Here is a 14,721-nt window from a genome sequence, read left to right on the forward strand (position 1 = left end):
ATAAATATGAATAATTTGCTACAAGAAATGGTCACTAATGGTGAAAGGGTACTAAAGGAAACTCATGATGAGAACAAAAAAAATGTTAATCATGATTCCATAGACTCTAATGTTGGATCGAAGACTCACTATATTCCAAAAATCGATATGAGGAAGTTTGATGGCAAGGATCCCGCCACATGGATATTACAGATGGAGCAATTCTTCGATCTCAATAATGTGCAAAACACACAAAAGGTACGTATGGAAACTTTATATTCGGAACCAAATCAGTTTGTATGGTATCAGTGGCTTTGCTCTCGTAAACAATTTATCACTTGGGCAATTTTTACGAAAAAATTGATAGCACATTATGAGGATACAAAAAGCAACACTTTTTTTAGCCAATTGATAAGTCTCAAAAAAAAGGGTTCAACAATGGAGCACATTGAGGAGTTCCAAAAATTGAACATAAGGGTAAAAGATATTCCAGAGGAGCATAGGATTGATGTGTTCATAGGGTCTTTAAAGGATAATATCCAACATGATGTTCGCCTTTGGGAACCTGATTCATTAGAGAAGGCATTCAGGTTAGCAAGAAAAATGTAAAGCAAAATTATGGCAGCCAGGAAGCAGAGCAAACACAACTATAAAGACGGAAGTGTTGCTTCCCCTAGTCTTCCACAGCCTATAAGTTTGACACCACAACAATTGGAAGAAAAAAGAGCAAAAGGGCTTTGTTATAGTTGTGATAGCAAATACACTAAAGGCCATAAGTGTGCTGAGAAGGAATTATTCTACATAGATTGTGAAGAGGAAAAAGAAAAGGAGCAAGAAAAGTCAAAAGAAGAGGATATACTCCAGGAACAAAGCCTAGATGAAGAACAAATAAATCCAACCATATCTTGTAATGCATTGGCGGGAATTACCACTCCTCAAACCATCAAGATAGAAGGACAAATCAAGAAGGAAAAGGTAATAGTTTTGATTGATTCAGGAAGCACCCACAATTTTATTCATTGTAAGGTAGCAAAATAATTGAATTGCTTCCTATATCCAGCACCAGAGTGTCAAGTGATGATTGCAAATGGAGGAACAATAAATTGCTTGGGAAAGTGCCATAATATCAAGCTATCCATGGGAGAATATGTACTGACTAGCCCAATGCTTTCCATTCCAATGGGAGGTGTTGATGTTGTACTAGGAGTCCAATGGCTAAAATCCTTGGGTACAATAGCTTTTAATTTTCAATAACTTTTCATCAAATTTTCTACGGAAGGAAAGGAAGTCGAATTAAGGGGTATTGCAGGGAAACCAAGAAAGATAATCAGCTCTAATGGTATGACAAAGCTTCTAAAAAACGAGCAAAGAGGTGTAATTGCACAATTATGTTCGCTAGATGTTTCCACATCGGAATCATCTATTTCTCCAGATCTCCAAAAAGTCCTGGACAATCATTCCAAGTTATTTGAGACTCCTAAGGGTCTCCCACCTATGCGTGATCATGATCATGCTATTCATCTGATTCCAGGAAGTGTTCCTCCAAACATCAGGCCGTACAGATATCCCTATGTCCAAAAGAGTGAAACTGAACGTATGGATCATGGCGCATGTGTCCGGATTATAGGGAGCTCAACAAGCTCACTATTAAAGATAAGTTCCCCATTCCTGTCATTGATGAATTACTAGATGAATTGCATGGATCAATTTACTTCACCAAGTTGGATCTTCATTCAGGATATCATCAAATCAGAATGAAGACTGAAGACATTCCGAAAACAACATTTAGAACTCATGAGGGTCATTATGAATTTTTGGTCATGCCTTTTGGCCTTACCAATGCACCTTCAACATTTCAAGGTTTGATGAATTCAATTTTCAAACCATTCCTTAGAAAATTTGTGTTAGTATTTTTTGATGATATACTAATCTACAGCAAGTCTTGGAAGGATCATGTTGAACATGTTGACAGGGTGCTACAACTATTGGAGGAGAAACAATTATATGCAAAAAGATCCAAATGTTTCTTTGGAGTCCAGGAGGTGGAATATTTGGGTCATATTGTATCTCATGAAGGAGTTAAGGTAGACCCTAGCAAAATTAAAGCCATTAAGGAATGGAAAATCCCCACATCCATAAAGCATCTGTGAGGATTTCTCGGGTTGACAGGGTATTATCGCAAGTTTGTTAAGAATTATGGGAGAATAGCAGCACCTCTAACAACATTATTGAAGAAAGATGCATTTTCATGGACTCCGTAAGCAACAAAGGCCTTTGAACATCTTAAAGAGGCAATGTGCCAAGCACCGGTCTTAGCTACACCGGACTTCACAAAAACCTTTATTGTGGAATGTGATGCTTCAGGAAATGGAATTGGTGTTGTTATAATGCAAGATGAAAGACCCATTGCTTTTGAAAGTCGTCAATCAAGGGAAAGTTTTTAAGCAAAGCTATTTATGAGAAGGAAATGTTGGCAATACTCCATGCACTTAAGAAATGGCGACCCTACCTAATGGGAAGACACTTCAAGGTAAAAACAGATCATGATAGCCTTAAATACTTTTTAGAACAAAGATTATCCTCTGAAGAGCAACAAAAGTGGGTCACAAAGATGTTGGGTTATGACTTTGAAATCATCTACAAAAAAGGGAAGCAAAATGTGGTGGCAGATGCACTCTCAAGAAAGGATGAGGATGTGGAAGCATTGTTGTGCGCCATTTCTATTATCCAACCAGATTGGATAAACGAAGCAAGGGAGGAATGGAAGAATGACGAAGAAGTGTGGGCACTTATTCGAAAGTTACAACAAGATTCCAGTACGTCTGATACATTTAGCTGGCAAAATGATTCGTTATGGTACAAAGATCGCTTATACCTCTGTAAGAATTCCCAGCTAAAACAAAAGATTCTTATGAAATTGCACACTTCTCCCTTAGGAGGGCACTCAGGATTTTTAAAAACTTACCACAGGGTTAAGAAGGAATTTTTTTGGGATGGCCTTAAATCAGATATTCAAAAGTTTGTGGTGGAATGTTTGGTTTGCCAACAAAATAAAGTTGAAACAATTAAGACACTGGGTCTATTACAACCTTTATCCATTCCAAGCCAATGTTGGGAGGAGGTTTCAATGGATTTTATCACAGGTTTACCCAAGTCTGAGGGAAAGAGTGTCATTATCAAAGAATTACCAAGTATGCACACTTTTGTGCATTATCACATCCATTTAAAGCCAGTACAGTTTCTACTGCATTTATGGAAACAATTCAAAAGCTACATGGAAACCCAAAGATTATTGTAAGTGACAGAGATCCCATTTTCACTGGAAATTTTTGGACAGAATTATTTTCTTGTCTTGGTACTCAGTTAGCTCATAGCTCATCTTATCATCCTCAATCTGATGGGCAAACTGAGATAGTAAACAAATGTTTGGAAGGATATCTTCGTTGCTTTGTATCTGATAAACAGACACAATGGGTCAAATGGTTGCCTCTGGCTGAATGGTGGTATAACACTTCCTTCCATACAGCAACAAAAATGACCCCATTTATGGCACTTTATGGGTATCAACCACCATCCATCACATCATATTTAAGAGAAAATTCTAAGGTTCAGGCAGTGGAACATCACATCGAACATCAACAACAAGTCCTCCAACTCTTAAAGGATAACCTCGTGTTGGCACAGAATAGAATGAAACAACAGGCAGATCAACATCGCAGTGAAAGAAGTTTTGATGTAGGTGATTGGGTATTCCTACGGCTACAACCATATAAGCAAATGTCCCTCAAGCAAGCTAAGAAGGATAATAAATTATCACCAAAGTATTATGGTCCGTACAAGGTGTTGCAAAAGATTGGTACTATGGCATACAAATTGGAGCTTCCTGCAGCTTCTCGATTGCACCTAGTTTTCCATGTTTCATGTTTAAAGAAGGTTATAGGCGACAAGCTCCCAGTTCAAACAATATTGCCAGAACTTGATGAGGAAGGAAAAATTATATTGGAACTGGAAGCAGTCACAGAAACAAGAACTCGACAGCTACGAAATCGATCAATTTCAGAGTATCTTATCAAGTGGAAGAACTTATCCGCTGAAGATTCCACATGGGAGGATGAGAATTTTATGCAGAAGTATCCAAAACTACTCAAGCGTTGAGGACAACACTTTTTTGAAGGAGAGGGGCATGTTGGGTCCCTATAATACTAGTGATTACCCCATTACTATTGTAGTTATACCCCTTATTAATATTGTTGTGCCCCTATTGCCCCCATATTGTTATTACTGTGCCCCATAGAATCCCTGTATTGTTATTTTTGTGGCTTTATATTATTATTGTTAGGTTGGCTGGGTTATATTGTGACTCCTTAGACTCCTATATATAGAAAGGAGGTTTTTCATTTGAATCATCGAAGAATTGTTCATTTATGTAATGTAAAGGAGGTTGCCCCCTCGAATAGGCTGAAATCTAAGGCATTGATCTATCTTGTCTATCTTTTCTTGAGCTAGTTTCATAACATTCTTATTGTGTTCATTGATGATATATTGGTATATTCTAAAAATGAGGAAGATAATGTCGAGAATTTAGAAGCAGTGTTGAGGTTATTGAGAGAGTATCATTTGTATGCTAAGCTCAACAAGTGTAGCTTCTTTCAGACTGAGGTACATTACTTGCGACATGTTTCCTCCAAGGAGGACATTGTAGTAGATCCATAAAAGATAAGGCCCATCATAGAGTGGGTATCTCCTAAGAATGTGGATGAGGTGAGATCTTTCATGGGGTTGGAAAGATATTATAGGAGGTCAATCAGGAACTTCTCACAAATTTCTTATCCTATCGCATCATTGCAGAGGAAAGGTAAGAAGTTTGACTGGATGAAGGAGTGTGAGGCCAATTTTGAGCATCTTATGCAATTGGGACACATGATCCATTGTTGAAGATTGCAGATCCAGACAAGGAGTTTGTGCTATGCACAAATGATTGCAAGAGAGGACTTGGTGGGGTCCTTTTGCAGGATGGACAAGTGGTATGCTATGAGTGTTGAAAATGAAATGACCATGAGCATAACTACCTGATGCATGATCTTGAGTTAGCAATGATCATACATGCATTAAATATGTAGAGGAACTATCTTCTTGGTAGGAGGTTTGTGTTGATGAGTGATGATATTGGGTTGAGGTATTTGTTTAACCAATGAAATATGAACGTTAGGAAGACTAGATGGCTGGCCACGATCAATGAGTTTGATTTCAAGATAAAATATATCCATGATAACGAGAACAAGGTGGAAAATTCTCTTAATAGATGGATACAAGTAAATCACTTAGCAGCTATGAGCTCCTACGGACAAACTTACAGGATAGGATCTTGCAGGCAGGTCAACAGGATGTCAGATATATGGAAATTATGAACAGGTTGCAGCAGGGTATTAGAACAGGCACAGGTGATAGTACATGTAAAAATATAGGTATAGGTGGTGTTATAGGTACATGTGCAGGTATAGGTGCACATGACGTGGATTATTGTCTTACAATAGATGTACTGGTTAGATTCAAATACATGATAAATGTGTTATAGTAGTTAGCTCAAGAAGGTGATCTTGAGGGAGTTTCATGTGAAACCATATGCGGGTCACCCAGGTTATTAGAAGACAATAACAGTAGTGAAGATATTTTATTATTGGATGAAATTGAAGAGGGATGTAGTGGAGTTTGTGGCTAGGTGTTTTGATTGTTAGCGTGTGAAGGAAAAGTGTAAAAATCCAAGTGGACTCTTATAGCTGATTGATATTCCAAAATAGAATTGGGAGGTCATTTCCATGGACTTCATCACATGGTTTCCAAGGACAGTGAGGCAGCATGATTCCATCCTATTGGTTTTGGACATGTTGACAAAGTTTTCACACTTCATCCGAGTGAAGTCTACATTTTGAGCTAGTGATGTATCATAGGTATTCATCAGAGGTGTGGTCAGATTGCATGGTGTTCCAAAGAAGATTGTGTCGGACATGGATGCAAAGTTCACTTCCAAGTTTTGAAAGGAGTTGTTTGCAGGTTTGGGAACAAAGTTGGCCTTTAGTACATCTTATCATTTGCATACTGATGGACAGATAGAGAGGGCCAATAGGATATTAGAGAACATGTTGAGGATGTATGTGTTGCATCAGCAATGGAAGTGGGAGGAGTATCTTCACTAGGTTGATTTCGCATACAAAATTGGTTATCAGGAGTCATTGATGATGAGTCCTTTTGAGGCATTGTATGGGCGGATTTTTAATACTCCCATCAGTTGGAGTGATCCTGTTAGTAGGGTGTTGATTGGACCAGACATGTTGGAGGACATGGAACAAGAGATACAGGTTATAAAGAATAATCTAAAGGCAACACAAGATAGGTAGAAGAGCTATGTAGATCATAATAGGTTGTTCAAGGAGTTCCAGGTTGGGGAATAGTTGTACTTGTGCATCAAACCGAAGAAGAGCTCCTTATGGATTGGATCATGTGCTAAGCTGGCACCATAGTTTTGTGGATAGTTCAATATTGTTGATAGGATTGGACTAGTAGCTTATCGAATTGCACTACCTTCGACAGTGAAATTCCATAATGTTTTCCATGTTTCATTGCTTAAGAAGTATGTTAAAAATGGTGATCATGTGATTCATTGGTCTATATTGCAGGTGGAACTAAATGCATAATTCTAGTTAGTGCCTCAAAGTATATTACATAAAAAGGTGTTCATGCTCTGGAACCGAGAAATTGAGAAAGTTAAGGTGAAATGGAGAACTTTGGGCCTGATGAAGCTACATCGGAGATGTTTGATCAGATGTAGGCTATGTATCCTTCCTTGTTTTCCGGTTGAGGCAAAGCAGTTTTAGCATGGTGTTTTGATACATGTCTTGGTATATGTTTTCGTATATGTTTGATGATATTTTGGTATATGTACATATGTATATGGATGTAAAAACCACCATGAGTTATGTTATAAATCTCCAATAAGCGGTTATGTGTCATGTTTTCATGTTATTATGATATCATGTTATGTTGTCATGTGGATTGACATTCTGCCAGGTGATCATTCTAAATACTGCATCGAGCTGTGTTATACAACTCCATGAGAAGTGTGTCTTCTTTCGAGCGTTTTTACTGAGGTATATGTGTAATTGAACATAGAGGATGTTTTCCCCCAAGGGGGAGGATTATGTAATAGCCCTGGTGAAAATTCCATGTAATTAAATATAAAAATAATAACCACAGTTGATGGGACACTTATTCCAAGCTAAATGTTGGGAAAGGAATCCTAGGGCGTGTTCATTTGGTTTATTATGGCTAAGGAAATTGGAAAAGGAAATGGCTAAAGCTTTGGAAAGGAAAAATGGAATTTTTGGCACATTTATTTATCAAAATAATGGAAATTAGGAGAAAAGGGAAGTGAAAGGTCATAGTTTGAATGTGAGGAGGAAATTGAAGTAAAATTATGGAAAATGAATAAAATAAGGTCTTATTAATAAAAAGGATTCTGAGGATCACTTAGTAACCTTTTGTCAGTTCATTTTTGAATTTCTCTCATTATTCTCTCTCTCTCTCTCACTCTTGGACACATAGAATTTTCTTGGAGCACTTGGACATTGGATCAAGATAGGAAAAGTAGGAAAGAGGAAGCGAAGATCAGGTAAGGGAATGTAGGATCAAGTAGCTATAGCAGGATTGTTTGTAGGTGTTAATTTGCATGTGTGCTTTCCTTGCTAGATATGGCATGCATGGTATTGCATGTGATTCTTTTGCTGTTATGGCATGGGTTTTCTGAGGTGTGACAATATTTTCAGCCTAGCCTTGCCATTTCTTGATAGCCTTGATGAGATAGGTTCTCATTCTTCACTTAAGTTGATTTTCAGATGGATTCAAAACTAAGTGGGGCGGATCTCCGAAATGCCAAACACATGGCATAGTGGTCCCTGAATCGAACTGTGGATCACGGTAAAGCCACTAGCCTAGTAGCCCCTGAGCTAGACTATGGGTTGCGGTAGATCCAATATTGTGTGCCTCGGTGGGCCTAGGAATCCTTGCTGGTGAATGACAAGATATACGGTAAAGCCAAGAGGTGGATTTCTCTCTATTGGGCCTAGTAGTCTGAGATGGGATGTACGATAAAGCCTGTAGAGTGGGTCTTTGTGTAGGGCCTAATGATTCCTTGATTGGACCGTGGATTACGATAAAGCCTGAGAGACTAGGAGACACTCAAATTCCCCACGATGTAGGTGGATAACTCTGGTAGCATCCATGCTTGTTTGGTTCTTTTCGGTTGGTTATTAGTCCCACATTCATGCTTGGAATATGGAACAGGGGTGATTGGTTGAAGAGAGTTTTGGCTCAGCCAATCTATGGTTGGGTGGAACGTGGTAGTCCCATCCCCAGTTGGTTTCTACATTCTTTAATGAGAAATTCATCCCTTTGGTTTTCATGTGTATATGTACTAGTTTATATGTGGATTCTATAGCTAATGTATTTATGGTATTTTTGTTATTACTATGATGGTTACGTATATGTTTTATGAAAACTTCTAGGTATGGCTCTCATCATGTTTTTACTTGTAAATGAATGGAAAATGTATCTATGACATCATAGATAATAACGCAACAAATGACATGAGGGAACAATTGTTCTTAGCGATTCTCAGATAAGTATGGTATCCCTATGCTTAAATATGTTGTTTACACCTATAGATTACATGTTTGTGATATATTTGATGAAATGCTTGTCATGGCTAGTAGGGGTCTGGTTAAGGGCTTGTTCAACTATTTTCTTTTGCATCATTGTTTCCTTGTTATTTAACTTCTTTGAAGATGTCATTCCATTCTGGGTAGTAACCTAGGCTCTAGGCCTGTAAAAATGGCTCAAATCTGGGGGACGCTAGCACAAAGTTGGACAAAATCATCCATGGATGCTGATTGGCAAGCCCGTGAAAGCGTCCAAAGGTCCCTGGATACTGGCATGCCCATAACATGAGAGCGTACAGAGGTCCTTAAACATTTGCATACCCATAACATGAGAGCATCCAAAGTTCAAGTGATCAAAAACTTCAGTGGGACCCAAGGGCAAGCTTCCTGAAGTGTTGGCATGGTTCTCAGGGGTCCTGTCACTGATGTGGAAGTTTTGTATGTTATGTCTCTGTCGATTCCATTTCCTTAAGTTCACATAGGAGGTTGAATCCAGTCACAGTAACTCCTCATCACATGTTTACCCTAGTTGGCTGGTTACTTAGTTCGATCTAGGAAGAGGGTGTTACAACATCATAGTATAAGAATGTACTTAGTTTCTTAGTTTATTTCCTAAAAAGTCAAAATCGTTATTTTTTTTAATAAAAGTTATACTACAATATTTTTTTAAACTAGTGAAATAATTAATAAATCCATAAGCTAAAATTTAATGAAAATATGGAAACAAGATTTAAAAAACATCAATACACTGAAATAATGAATGTATGATAGTAAAATTATCCATATGAAAGCATATATAAATTACGTTATACATGAATATCTATAAATTGAAATATAAGCATCCATAAACTAAAAGAATGTTCTTGCATCCATAAACTATTCATGTATGAAAATATATAAAGGTTTTACATCACATGTGGATGTTCCCTATGAAATGGGCATGAAAATATACAAACTATATATGATCCACTCTAGAAAGTGTCACTTATAGAACTCTTATGTGTGTGTCATTGTTCAGAGTGAACGTCTATAATCCAGTACTGCAATATAACACATTCAAATTTAAATTAATTATAACATTGTTTGTATAAAATAAAAAGTTTGGAAATAAATTATTTCGAACTGTGCATTTAATTAGTCCCCTACTCGTGGCTCATTTGAGTGCAAACGGAATTTAGATGGGATGGGAGCTTCATCAATCAAAGTTTGGTTCTCCCCTTCCCGTGGCTCAACACCTCCATACACAACATCGCACTCATGCATCCACATAACTACAACATCAACACTACTTTTCATCTGGGCCTATGTGCACAATAGAAAAGACAAATTATAATTATTCTACAAATTAATTAGAATGCATACATGTAACTTTAAAGAATAAAAGGTTGAAATCTTAGGAACAAAAAACTTTACTCAACTACTACTCCATGTGGTTGCACATAGTGACTTTCCTCCACATGGGTGTTATGAGGTAGAGGTAAAGGTGGAGGTGGAGTATGTTAGCGCTTGAAATTTCACCTCAGGCTGAGAAAGGTAAACCTCAAGGCAACATCAAACCATTTAGCCTCGTAGCTAGCCCTACGGGGCAGGAGAAGGCTCTCTCCGGTCTATCGCGGTAAAATATTCAATGGATGAGATGACCCATATGGTAACACTGATTTTAGGCTAGTAAACTGATCAAAAAGGTTGATTTGGGATTTTTAGGGTTTTTGGTGGCAAATTGAGGGGATGACAATTTTGGGTGCGGGGATTGGACACAGTTTCTGCAGGGGGTTCTTTGGGGTGAGGTAGGAGACAGTATTGATGCCTTTGATTGAGGTGGATGATCAGGAATGACAAGTGAGGAGCCAAGGAGAGCAAACAATAACTTTGAATTCCCCTTAGACAGTAGAAAACATTGAAATTAAACAAATTTAAAAGCAGAGCATGGCAAGCATGAATTCTTACTTTAACACTTCATTTGTTTAATGTGCAGAAGTAAAAGAAAGGAAATGATTCACATAACACACTTACAAGAACATTGAGGAACACACCATCAACACATGAGTCCACAAGAATCCCAAAAAGGACTGCAAAACCCTGGTCTTCCTTAGCCAAAAATTGCAGAGATATAGTGAAATAATACAATGATAGCTTCTCCCTCAAGAGTCCAACCATGAAAATGAGCAAGAAAGTACATAATATAGATGATCTAACCTATTTCCCTGCCTCCATGGGTCGAGCTCACTATCCTAGGAGTTGTTTTAACCACTTCTAAACTAAGCACTACAAACTAGGCAGTCAAAACAACTTGCCTCTATAAGCTAGGAAACCAATTCATTCATTTAATATTTACCCTTTTCATGAATGAATCTTCTAGAAGTGTTACATAAGAGTAAAATTGTCTATCAAGTACAATAATTACATCAAAGATAATCATAATTCACCCCAAAAAGTCAAACTGGGTCAAACTGCGTTTTTCTGAGCTGTACAGTGCATTTTGGAAAAAACTGCCTGACGGGTCGCGCGCCCCTGCCTGACGGGTCGCGCGCCTTTGGAGCCACTTTTGGGGCACTTTCAGGTGGCCAAATTGAGCAAGAGTAGGCTTGTTGGAAAGGTCTGTGAGTCTACTTTCCAACCCAACTAGAATTTTTGAATTTGGTGGTCATTTGCCCCTCCAAAATTGCAATCTCCCAAGACTGCTTTCTGCAACTCAAAAATGTGGCAGAAAGTCAAATTTTGCATGTTTTTTGACTTTCTGGAGGCCCAAAACTTCATAAAATCTCAAATCCATTAATGAGCATATGTAACTTATCATGAAAAATCTGGAAATGCTGAGTTTTTGCAAAATGGAGTTGCCATGATGTAGGGTCGCGCGGGGGGTGAGACCCGTTAATGGGGAAAAACCTGTAAATGCCTGAAAAAACCAAAATTTGCCCAAAATGCTCAATTTTTTTTGGGATTTGTGCTGAAGTTGAGTTATTTAGTGCCTTGGTCCTTCAGTGATGCCTCGGCCAAGATATGAAGGGGATCAGGCCTCTTTCTCCCTTTTTGTGCCTTTGCCAACCGCCTTTGGAACATCTTCATTTTTGCCTTGCACACATGCATTCTTGCCCAATAGTGGTTCTTCATGTTCCTCAGCAACTTCTTCTCTTGGTTGGCCCTAGCCAACAGCCTCTCCATGTGTGCATTTACCCGGATGAGCATGGACTCTTGCTCAGCGGGCAATAGATCACTGGGTCTCCTCCGGTTCAAAATGCGGTCACTACGAATCCTCCACAGCTCATCAAGAGCTTGTTCATCCTCCAATTGTTTGTTGCGCTGCTCAAGATATGTGATGGTCCATTTTTCCCCCTCTAATCTCCTCTGCAAGGCATCGTTTTCAGCTCTAAGGTGCTGAATGATCTCCTTTGACTCTCGACTAGGAGAACTAACATCAAGATCAATAAACTCTATGTCCGGAGCACTTGATGGTCCCTCATCAATCTTGGGCTGTTTGCCCCTCCCTGGTACCTATGTTGGTGAAGAAAGCAAGGCCCTTTCCACCTGATGTGGAGATAACACTCGCTGAGTCGATGAAGAAGGCGAGACCCCTTCCACATGCTGTGGAGAAAGTACTTGCCGAGCTGCTGCAAATAAGGCCCTCTGGCCTCTCTGATAAGTAACCATAGGTGAGGAGCTGACATGTCTGGTGGCGGGGATGTCATGCTGCTGTGAAGGTCCTCCCTCCTCATGAATAACCTCAGGATGTGGTGATGATGGTGCTGTGAAAAACTCACGAGAGATGAACTCCTCCCATGAGATACCCTGCTGAGCCAACTGATGTAACACCACTAGCTGAATCAAACCATAATGGTAAAGGCTCCTGTACTGCTGTGCCGGGCTCTTCCTCTACATTATGGACACCATCTTCTCAATGTTCTGATAGAAAAAGACAGGGATGTTCATCATCCTCACTCGGGTGAAGTGCATCAAGAGACGAATATGGTATGAATATACCTGTGAAAATCTGCCCTCACAGGTAAAATAGAGCATGATGAGCCTCATGATGAGAGCATATTCACTCCTGAGAAATCTGAAGGGAAACACTCCTATCAAGTGTCTCATGAGTGCTGGTCTAACAAAGGGCTCAAACTGAACACTGTCCAGCACCTTGCGCTTATTCCATATCTCCCCGACATTTGGTATCCATGTAGCCTGTGCAATCACCTCGGGTGTGAAAGTGAAGTCCACCCCGGCAAGGTTGACATGTCTATCATGCAAGTGTAAAACAAACAGGTGAGCCAACTCTCTGTGGTGCTGAATCCGAGAGATCCTCTCACAAAACTCATAACAAGACATGTACTGAAAACATGTGACTGCCATAGGACAAGCTTGTAAACTTGTCAAAGAAGTGGGCTCCTCTCTCCTGTGATGGCCACCCTTTCCACCCTTATGAGGCCTCCTCTGTATCTCAATCTCTGAAGCTGATGCCTGGTCATCACTCTGCTCATAGGTTTCGGTTTCTGACATTTTTTAAAGAGCAGAGTGGACAAAATGTACTGCTACTTCTGCTTTATAAAATGCTGATTTATATGCTGTTTCAAGGGGACAAGGAACATGAGGGGAATGTTAGGGGAGGGACATTTTTTAAAAGGAAAATGGGAATGCATGTATACAACAGGGAATTTACGAAAAAACACTGCAAACATCACTGCATATGCATCATTAAATACATGTGTTTACATGGGTATTATGAGGGGTAGGGTTAGGGCTTTTTTTACTTTTTAGGGAAAAGGGGTAGGGTTTATTTTCTTCATTACAAATTTAAAAGGAAAATTTACATGGAAATACAAGGAAAATGAAATGGGAATGAGGAGAAATGATTACAAGGGAAAAACAATTGAAACAGCATAAAACCCTAGCAAATTTTTACAAATTTAATATGTAGCCATATGGAGCTTTTTCTCTTGCACAATTTGATCTTTAAAAACACATTCATGATGTCCTTCTAACATATCAAGCAACCAATTTTGAGTTTGGAGGGCCTACCTCAAGCAAATCGGCGATTTGATAGCTCGTTGGGTAAATTTGCAGTTGTTTTGGGAAGCAGGGCGCTGACGGGTCGCGCACCTCACCCAACAGGTCGCGCGCCACTGACGGGTCGCACCCGTTGAAGAAATGAACTGCTGAAACACTGCTGACGGGTCGCGCGCCTCTGACGGGTCGCGCACCTAGCCTGACGGGTCGCGCGCCTGTCAAACCCCCGAATTCGCTCGACTTTCACTCAATCACTCGCCCAAACTCTCTTGCAAATGTCTTGAATGCATAATGAGGGTAAATGGAGGGAGATTGGGCTTTTATAGCTTTCATTTGAATAAATTTCATGCCCAAACCCACTTTATAATGTTTTGTTTTGACACTTTATAAAACTGACTTTTCTTGGTTTCCTTTGTCCTGAAATTGACTGATAAAATGCTTTTGCTCAATTCTTTTTGCAGGGATAGCATCTGAGGGATCTTGGCAAGGGAGCCAGGGTTTCATACTGTCCTTGGAAGCTTTTTGAAATTTCATCACTTTTTACAAAAATTTGAAAAATGACCTTGGCTTTAAAAACAGAGTTTTTAAATCCAAGGTGAAAATTTAAAGTACAAGATTGAAATTTGCGAAGAAACACTTTTAAAATCATCCCTCTGGCTTGCTGGGCACCATTTGACCTTCAAAGACATGACCTTGTAAACCATTTTGACCAAAACCCTAGACCTAGGAATTTGACCTCAAGACAAAACAAGACAAGCTTGAAAGTGACTAAGGACTGCAATGACTTGATTCAGCAATGCCAAGAGGGGGACAAAGACACCAGCTCCTCCATCAGGGTTATGGCATGCCTAATGGGATGCAAAAATTGACACTGATGAGACACCTACCTATGCAAATGCAAAGAGTTTTGATCACTGATGGAGGGCTCAAGACCGACTCTAACATTGGCTCCAATGGGGATGGTAGCTCCTTGGAGGTACCAAGAACCTTAGACCTCTGGGAGAGCAGACCAGTGCTTTATTCATTGGGCAAT

This window comes from Pinus tabuliformis, chromosome 1_1 (genome assembly GCF_031772625.1).
Source record: "Pinus tabuliformis cultivar Carrire ecotype Pingquan chromosome 1_1, CPIR1, whole genome shotgun sequence".
Classification (NCBI taxonomy): Eukaryota; Viridiplantae; Streptophyta; class Pinopsida; order Pinales; family Pinaceae; genus Pinus; species Pinus tabuliformis.